The sequence below is a fragment of the Rhamphochromis sp. 'chilingali' genome, assembly GCF_963969265.1.
Source record: "Rhamphochromis sp. 'chilingali' genome assembly, chromosome: 7".
NCBI classification, from domain to species: Eukaryota; Metazoa; Chordata; class Actinopteri; order Cichliformes; family Cichlidae; genus Rhamphochromis; species Rhamphochromis sp. 'chilingali'.
This window is the reverse complement of record NC_137934.1, coordinates 11,137,487-11,147,278: the sequence shown is the minus strand read 5'-3', so window position 1 is coordinate 11,147,278 and position 9,792 is coordinate 11,137,487.

The window sequence follows — 9,792 nt, the reverse complement described above, 5'->3', positions numbered from 1 at the left end:
CTTACCATCAGCGATGTCAATTTCATTTTAGTTTCACACACCATTACACTCGCTCACATTGTAGTGTAGAAAATCTGATGATGAAGCTTTCTGGGTGGAGTGCTGGTTAAATATGCAACACTTTCACTTTTCAGCTCTCTGTAAAACTATTCTAACTTCATCCCTGTTTAAGAAACCTGCAGCCTTCCCTTTGAGCTGAATCCTATGAATGTTCTTGTGCCACTGAATTTTTTTTGGCATTCTTGTCAAAAATGTAATTATCTTAAAATTTGGGGGTTTTCTCAAAATTTAGATGTATTCACTTGAACAAAGTTTCAACAACTTTAAATTCTGACTTGTGGAAGGTGTTTTTTTTCAGCAGGGGAACAAAAACTCTGTAGGACACAACCCGAAACGTCAGAGAAAACCGGTGCAATCTACACATCCGTTAGCGCCTGAGTGTCATTTCAAGTTTCAGTTGTTTCTTTGGCATTGTCTTACTGTGCGGGATCACCTCACTGCTGCCAGGTGAAGTGATTAACATTTATTTGTTACAATGAAGAAGCCAGGAAATGTCCTCCCAGCATTCACCTTAAAGTTTCTGCAAATCAGGCACACCACCTCTCCCTCAATGACACCTTCTGCATTCAAACTTTGGAAGGAGCCAGGACTGATCCACAGAGTCCTTTACAAACGTAGGCATCTGGAAACTTAGAGTGAACACATTTTCTTCCAAAGTTGGACATGTTTAGAGAGCAAAAGCCCACACAGTTCTTAGAAGGAACTCAGTAGTGTTTTGTTTTGTATGAGACCCTCTTGTTCTTTGTGAAATAGCTGGTCCATACAATAGCTTTTCAGGACCTTTGATAGTTTTACCGTATTGCATTCACGGCACTTAGGTCATGCCAGAGTTAGTCTATTGAGGAACATGTGAGGATAGAGACCTGTGAAAAACACACACCACTGTAGGAAATGCAATTTATTTGCAATTTTTTAATAACATCATTCCTCAGATAAAAATGCAATGTTACAGGAATATACATCAGATATTAATTTAAAACTTGCTTTCAAGGGACCATACAGTCTAAATATACTTTTTCCTTTTTTATTTACTTGTAGCGTGCGTTATAAGCAAGACAGACTCTGTCACCAATGACAGACTGACAAGTTACAGATACAAACTGTACATTACTTATTTACAAATCAACTTTTTGTTTGGTTTTTTCTTTCACTTTTTATTGAAAATAGGAGTAGAAAAAGTGATTGAATTAATATTCTGATTTATTTCATTTGTATTCTTTCCCTTTCTAAAATCTAAAATGAAATGAAGGAGAAAAAAAATCAAGATCTCTCTTTTAGAAAAAAAAGCAGAACGAGAGGAAGAAAAAATAAAAAGGTTGTGTCAATCGTGAGATCATGTCACTTAGCAACCTCAGAACAAATGAAATTCCTCGCACAGTCGAGGGGGAGTGGCTTACGTTAAAGAATTCAGTTACAAAAAAAAGAAAAGAAAAGAAAAAAAATGGCCATCTGTCTCCAAAGCTACCAAGCACAATAACACACTCTAGTTCATTTTTCTGATCGTAAATAGTGCTGTTATTAAATACTACATTTAACAGTAGCGTCACTACTAATATTACAAGGAATTGGTCTTTGTGTGATCACCTCTCTCCAAAAAAATAAACTCAAGGATTGACAACAGACGTCTCTCTGACAGAGAAGAAGAAGAAAAACAGCTCAGTCCTGTTAATGGCCCTTTAACACTTTGCATGAGTAGTGACGTACACGTAAGATCATACAGAGCAGCATAGCCCTGATATATAAATGAGGAACAGAAAGAAGATAAAGACTGTGCTGTACGTAGAGCTGCGATTCTCTTGCCACTAAATCAAGCTGGCCAAAAGCAGGGAAGTGCCTTCTTTGCTTAAAGAGATGCTCCTGCATCATCAGTAATGGAAGAAAACACTCATGATGCTCTCAAATGGGCCCACTCATCTATTTAAAGCTGCATCTGCACACGCACAAACAGATACAAGACCTCTATGTTTCTAACTCAACTGAGGCCTTTTATGTCTGTGCTGGTCAGAACATCTCTCTTCCATTAATGGCTACGTAGAAGGAAAATCTACAAATATAAAGTGACTCCTCAGGTGTGAGTAAGAGCATATAACTGTATCCTACATTCACGGGGTGATTGGAGAAATAATTCTCATCTGCGATGCAATGTTAAATAGCTCTTGTTTGTAAAATGAAGAGTGGAGAAGCAGATACAGGCGGAGACATTCGTGGTTTTAATGAGGTGAAAGCTGTTCCAAAACCAGAACCGCTGACAGTCAAGTCTGCATTGTAAAGCTGCTGCCACACCTCTGAAGTAATATCCCAAAGAGAGTCGCGTTTGCTGCTACGGAAAGACTCAATCTTAGTGTCAAAACTGAGTGCCAGGCAGGGCTCTCTGTGATTTGGAATGAATGCGGGATAACACACAAGGTCTTTGAGGTCCTGACAAAACAGTCATACTAAATATTCACATAAAAGGTGCTGTTGTAGGTGCCGCTATACAATGAGTGAATTCTAGTCTATACATTATTCCTAAACCCACTGGGCAAGCAAATTTCATCTATCAGGTTCAGCTAAGAGCTTAGCAGCCCTGGAAAAACGTCGCCACCAATATCTGATGACTTAACGTCGTGCTATGAGGGGAAAAAATGATTAAAATCAGCTGTTTGGGTGCTGCTATGTGCGAGTGCTGCTTAACATGCAAAGAGCTGGCTATGAAATTCAGCAGTGATCACTTATTTAAAGCTAAATCAATCACTTCTACTTTGAAGATGTTTTGATTTCATTGATCCCAACAGATTAAATACGTGTAATGATCATGTAACCCAAATTTGTAGTTTTAAACAGGCTGCGTGTCCTTGATCGCATTTAGTCCATCAAGGACTGAATGAAATGCACCTGTGCCCCACTGCATTTCCTTACCGACCTGTGATGTTTCTTCATAAGATCGTGTCTTTGCACGAGCAACAAACAGATGAACGTAAATCTTCACACAAAATCAGTCTCTCTCTCTCTCTTTTTTAAATAAATAAACTCACAGCATTGCACCTGAAACTTGATAAGGATGTTTCTTTAAATAAAACCAGATTCTTTCATCCGTCCCACAAGCTGCAACAACCTGCCCCTAACAGTCATTTAATATCATATAATATAGCTATAATATTCCTATTATTTAATATCTAAAATAGAAGACATGCAGTACAAAGTTGCATGTAACAATATGTTCCCGCTTTCCGTTTCTGCCCTCTTTCCCAAAGCGTTTATTAGCATCGAAGTCAAAATAACATCTGAGGTGATTCTCTTGATGATTTTAATTCTACTCCTACGACAGCTGGCTATTCTAATTGTACCTGGAAAATAAAATACAATTTATATTCAAAATAGTCATCTTAAAATATCTTTGTCGGCATCAAACAGTGATCAACAAACGCTTTGATTTACAAGAAAATATAATATGCATCTGCTGCAACAATGGTAGATCCACGTGAGGAGATCTGAGTGACCGACACGGGGAAAGATTACAAGACTTCTGCTCTCCAGCCTCACACTCTCCGAACTGGCAAAGTTAAGGATAAACACACAACTCTAATACTTCTAAAAAGTGTGTAAAATGCTATTTTTTTGTTAGTTTATTTTCATTTTTTTAAAATACTGAACAGATTAAAAATTTCTCAATGTACAGCAGCTTTTCTCCGTAACGATAAAAATCAGTCTTGTCATCCTTTTGTGGCTTCCCAGTGTCAAGATTTTATGAAGCAGTGACCATGTTTGCATTTCCAGGCTAAATCCAGCAGATAACATTGTTGGTGAATAAATATGGCAAAACCAACCTGAATTCATTTTGCTTTCTTTGAAATAAACGGTCAAATTGCTGCACTGGAGTCTGGAGCTTTTACTGTAAATGCAGACAAAAGATCTTATCGAATTAGTTCATCAGGCGCAAAAATACTTGACTTCCTACTCTGCACACAACGCAGATGAATAAATGACTCTACACACACATGTAGATCAAGTCCTCCAATATCTTTTTTTGGAAGTAAAAGAAGAAAAAGAAAAGAGGCTACACGATTTAAACGGCTCAAACCCTCCCCCCCATAAAGATATCTAGTCCTTGGTAGGTGCCATTTTTGGTTAGGTCTGTTAAAAATGTACAGTGTGTATATGTTTTGCTGATGTAGGACTACTTGAAGAGAGACACGTCTCTCAGTGCTACAGTAGGAGTAATAACCAGACTCTGACCTGCACGTACAGGTTGCTGGTAGGACGTTTCAGACCTCTGGCCAAAACACAAAAACAAACACGAGCAAAAGCATGTCAGGATTTGGATCTGTCTGCTGCTTAAAGTTGGGGTCTTGAGCCTTTTAATTTTGGAGTCATAAGCAGGGGCGATGGATTGCTTTCCTGTGGTGTAGCTGATTGTGAAGCAACCTTTCCGAATCTTCCTCAACAGCTCAGAATGTGGGCAATAAGTTGAAAAGCCCCACAATTTACTATGAAACATCCATAAACATCCATAGCTTAAACATTCAGTTTTCTTCTTCGGTGCTTCCTTATTTCCTGCTGCTTCCTTTTGCTTAAAAAATACATTAAAGTGGGAATTCATACTGACTTCTAGTCAGCAAGCCTACATAGAAGTGTCCTTCCTGTTCCTTAATCTAACATTCTGGCGATTAAATATCATACGTTCATAAATATTTTGCTATATATGGTATATAAAAATATACAATCATTGGCTAGTGGTGAGACAAAAGATATCATCATTTATATAGGACCAATATTTTATATCCCTATGCACATAAAACATTACTTAAATGTATTGTATAATCCACCATGTCAGATCACCCTCCAGAAATCCAAACATGATGAAATAATCTCTGCGTTCAACATTCTCAGGCCAAACGCCCACGTCTTCCCATTGTCGACCGCTGAATAGATTGTCACCCATCTGTCAGGGACTAAGCCGTTCCCCACTCCAGCTCTGCTTTCACTTGAGGAAATTACTTCCAATTGAACTGCACCCTTTTGTGGCAGAGGGGCTTTGTTTACAGTTTAACTGGCTGCAGGTGGAGATCCAGGACGGCTACAGCTTATCAGCCTGTTAAACCCGCTGTCATCTGTCTATGTGGGAAAATAGAGCACAAGTATACAAAAAGACCCCCTCACACGTAGTGGATTCAAGGTGGAAGATGTGGCTAATAAATGATAAGAGCTTCACAGACGCACGTTTGGTGCACGTTTACCACAAACTGAAATGAGCCGTGACTAAAGGGGATCCATTATGCTTGCTTAATATTGTTTTTCTTATTCTCAGATGTTACCAGAGTAGTTTAGCATGATTTACGTTTTAAAATAATCTTATTTACTTTACACTGCGCTTTAGTGCAGCCTCTCTGTTCATTTATTATCTGAGGTTTCTTCGTGTTAAAAGGGAGTTTTTCCTTCCTACTATCGCCAAGTGCTTGCTCAGGGGTCATTTACCTTTCATTTTAGAAGATACAACTCTTTGATGTGGCTGCTGCTGTGATTAAGCACTATATAAATACAAGTGAAATGAGTTGAAACAAGCAACTTTAGATGTTTCAACTTCCTTTAAGGCAAATTTCTAAGGTTCGAAGCACAGGCGGGCAGAGCTTTTGTGCTCATAGTCAAAGATATGTGCCCGAAATGACCATTTTGGGATAATTTATGCATATGTATATTTATGTAGAGCCAACATCTGAAAAAAAATATTTAGATCAGTCAGAAGTTTGAGCTTTTGGCTCACACGGAATACTCGTACATACGCTATTTGAAGCTTTAAATATGAGGATATCGTAACAGTATATAGCTGACAGAAATATGAAAAAGCATATTAGGTCCCTATCAAAGCAAATGATTATACCTGAGCTTTTCCTGATAATCAGTCAGCTCTGTTCAAAGGGGCCCTCACTGCAGGTTGGTACCAATATCATATTACACACTGACTGTTTACAGCACAGCTACACACCAGTCTTTATAGTAGATTTGTTTGCAGGTTTTGTATAAGATTATTTTCCATTTGAGCTGAAACACAAACATTTGACCAATATAGAATGCAATTTTACTCATAATGATGAGTGTTTATATGACCTGCAGCATGATAAAAGCCTAGTAAATTATTTGTGACTGGCACTGAATAGTAAAAATGTTAGAATATCATCCTATAGAGTAGAAACATTTGAATATATGCTGTGTAACTCCTGCCTATCTGTCCTCAACCTGGATTTAAATCAAAGTCTGTCCCAGTAATCAATTTAAAAGTAATATGGCAACACAAAGCCTTATTTACTGAATGCAAGAGGAAAAATATTAAACTTGATCATTTATCTGTTCTTAAATTTCATCTCACTGTCCTCCTCAGGGTTATGCATCAGGAAAATAAACTAAAAGCACATAAGACACAAGATATGCAAAATCCCCTTCTGTGGACTCTTCAACTGCTGTCCAGTCAGTTCTGAAGAAGAAATACTGCTTTTAATCATTTTATGTACACTAAATAGTCATATTTAACCTGAATCAAACAAAACAACTGCAAAACCCGGAACGCTCAAATGTCAACACGTGAACCTCATGCAATGTTTACACCCAACAAGCTTAATTCTTAAAAAAAACAAAAAGGGGAAATAAGCAACATAAAAAGATACAGTCAGAAAGTGGGAACCTGGGGAAATATGGTCAGTCGCTTTTGTTGCGTCTCCACTGACTGCTTGTTAATTCACGAGGAAAACACTGACCTTCAGGTCACTGCGTCAAAAAAAACAACAACAAAAAAGAACATGCTCGACCTACACCCTGCGACGAGAATGAAAAATAAATACATCTGCACTATACCTCACTGCAATGTACCTGATTTCAAGTATGTTAGGTTTTCTGGCATGGAAACCACCAAGGTGACTTAAAAACATAACAAACAGAAAATAATACAGCTTCATGATACTGTGTTGTTGTTTTTTTTCTTCACTTTCACAAACATATTTACTTCAGGATCCTTGTATACAGTCATAGTTATTGCATTGTTTTTGCATATCTTGTGGGTTGCAGGATTACACCCACTCATACCGTTACGCTGCAACACAACATCTCGTGCTATTCTATGTGGGACATAAAAATGGCAATGCTGCTCCACTCCACACGGGGGCACCACAGCTCTCTTAATTCTGAAATCACACTCACCAAGCCTGGGTGGTACTTCTGATTTGCAGGGTTGCTTTGTGTATTTATGTATAGGCTAAAATTTATAAGGAACACAAAAGTAAAGTGAATGTAGTCTAAGTACATTAATTCATTATTTATCAGCTGGAGATGGTCCTGGACTGTTTATAATATGTTATGCAATCTTGTGGAAATGTTCCTATCCAATACTGTCACTCATTACTGGTTTCCACATTCATGGCTGTTGATATACTAGCTGATAAAATAGTCATAGTAAAAAGCTGATGGCTCCACTGCAGCAGAACAGCTAGAACCATTGACTTTTAAACTCAGGGCTAACTAAACTTCAGCTTGATGAACTGAACAAAGATTGGTGCTACTTTTCAGGTATTAACATTCTTGACTTTACCCAGATCTGCAGCTTATAGCAAAACTAGCCACCAAACGGTCCTGTCAGCTTATGCCAGCAAATTATTATTTTTTAAGAGGTGCTTTTACAATAATTCAAAGAAATGTTGACAGTATTTTTATGAAGGCAAATGATTTTTTGGGGGGCATAAGTTAGGAGGGTTAATTCCTTTTGACAAAACAGACGTTTTCAGAGTTTGCAGTGTCATAACCACAAAACAACATCATCACTGCCACTAGAACATACTCAACATTCACATTTAGTTTGCATAATAATGTCAGAAGTCTGGTACTGGCACAGGACGCAGTGTATGGCAGTGTGTCCATGCATACCTCCCTTCCCTGCCACAAAGCTGCTCTGCTTAACATGAAGGAATTAGAGCTCGACAGTAAGTCCTTAATGGTAAATTAAAGAGAAACGAATGGCCATAAGTTAAGACATACGAGTGTCTCTAGGTGGTCGTTCAACATCGCTGATGACTTGAAATGGCAAAAGCTTTTGCAGTGTATTCGAATTTTTCTTGGAATTAACTAGAGAAACTTGTGATTTAGGTTTAAAATGACTCATTAATGTCATAACTAAAACATGAAGATGCACTGTTTGGTGACTTTTGGTATTCTCCTGGTGTACTTTGCATTTTGAAAGTGCTGTTAACACCAATTAGATTTCTCCCTATTTGAGAATCCATCTGCTAGGCCATTGACAACCTGTATTTAAGGGTCTTACAGTGTAGGTGGAAGATGCTTAGTTTTTGGAAAATAAAACTGATAATAAGCTTCATCTTCGTCCTTCTGGGACTCAATTTCCCTCTTGGATTAATAAAGTTTCTCTGATTCTGAAATTTTTAAGACTGAATTTCATGAATCTGTTCCCCTTTTATTTCTTACCTGCACACATTCTGCATATTTATCGATTTCACTTTTAAATACTATTAAATTGTAGAAATAATAATAATGATAATAATAATAATACATGTGGCAGTTGGTACCAATGAGGTGATTTTGATGTCAGGAATGCTTTTGGAGACGGTACAGTACCGAAGTGAGACCTGTGCCCTGTGTAAAATGCTGAGGCTTGAATGAAATACCTTGCAGTGGTCGTACTTTCAGTGTATTCAAACTATACCCAAGGGTTGAGTTAAAAAAGAGAACGATCCATCAAAAAATTTCAGGCTACTTATAAAGAAAAAAAGTAGCTTAGGATACAATTTCCATCCAAAATGTAAGCTTTGTGATTTCTATCTAATAATTTATCACATTAACCAAACAATTATCATCGTCTTATAATTATCAGTAAAATTTCCTGCTTGTATGCTAATTTTTTCAGCAAAACTGTCTTTACCAGTAAATCATAAATATCACAAACAGGAAGTCGGTTTTTATCTCTGAAACCATCCCTGATAAAAAAATACATTTTATGATACGAGCCTCATATAAAGATGTGTGATTCAGAAGTCTTGCAGCATCTGTACACCAGCCCTAAAAGTTAATTTGGAGTTTAAACTCAAATGGTCGTGTAATGTGTGATACGCGGGGTACCACCCCCACTCTGAGTTCCTTTACGAGTTGTCACTGTGCCGCTATGAATAAGGGGACTTCTAAAATTCAGAGCAACAACCGCCATGATTAAGAAAAACAGCAACTTGCCAAAAGGCTTCTTACCGTCTGGAAAAACTGCAATGCCTGAAAGATCTATAATTCACTCTGACCTTGCTGGAGACCTTACAGTTAAGTACCTCTGAGTGGGGAAATAAAGAAAAGTTATGCAAAAACTAGTTGTTGAAGACAGAGCAGCTTCTGAGTCTGCAGCTTGGCTAAAAAGTAAAAATCTTGCTAATGAAATCACAAAGCTTTGGAAGCATGCCTGTCCATGGTAACCCTGTGTTAAAGAGGCCCATTATCACACATACACGCACATACCCACACACACCCTCACGTACATACAAACAAACAAGACCATACTTGTAATGCTACCTTAATTTACTGTCTAGGCTTAAAATCAGCTTTTAGAATACACAAGTAAATCACTCAAACACACACACACACGCACGCACACATTTTTTCTCTTCTGGGAAAAAAATAAATAAATAAATAGATACAATCTGTAAAAGGTGCATACTGATAGAGAGAAAGACCCCCCCCCCCCCCTCCCCAATTTTTTTTAAAGATACACACTCT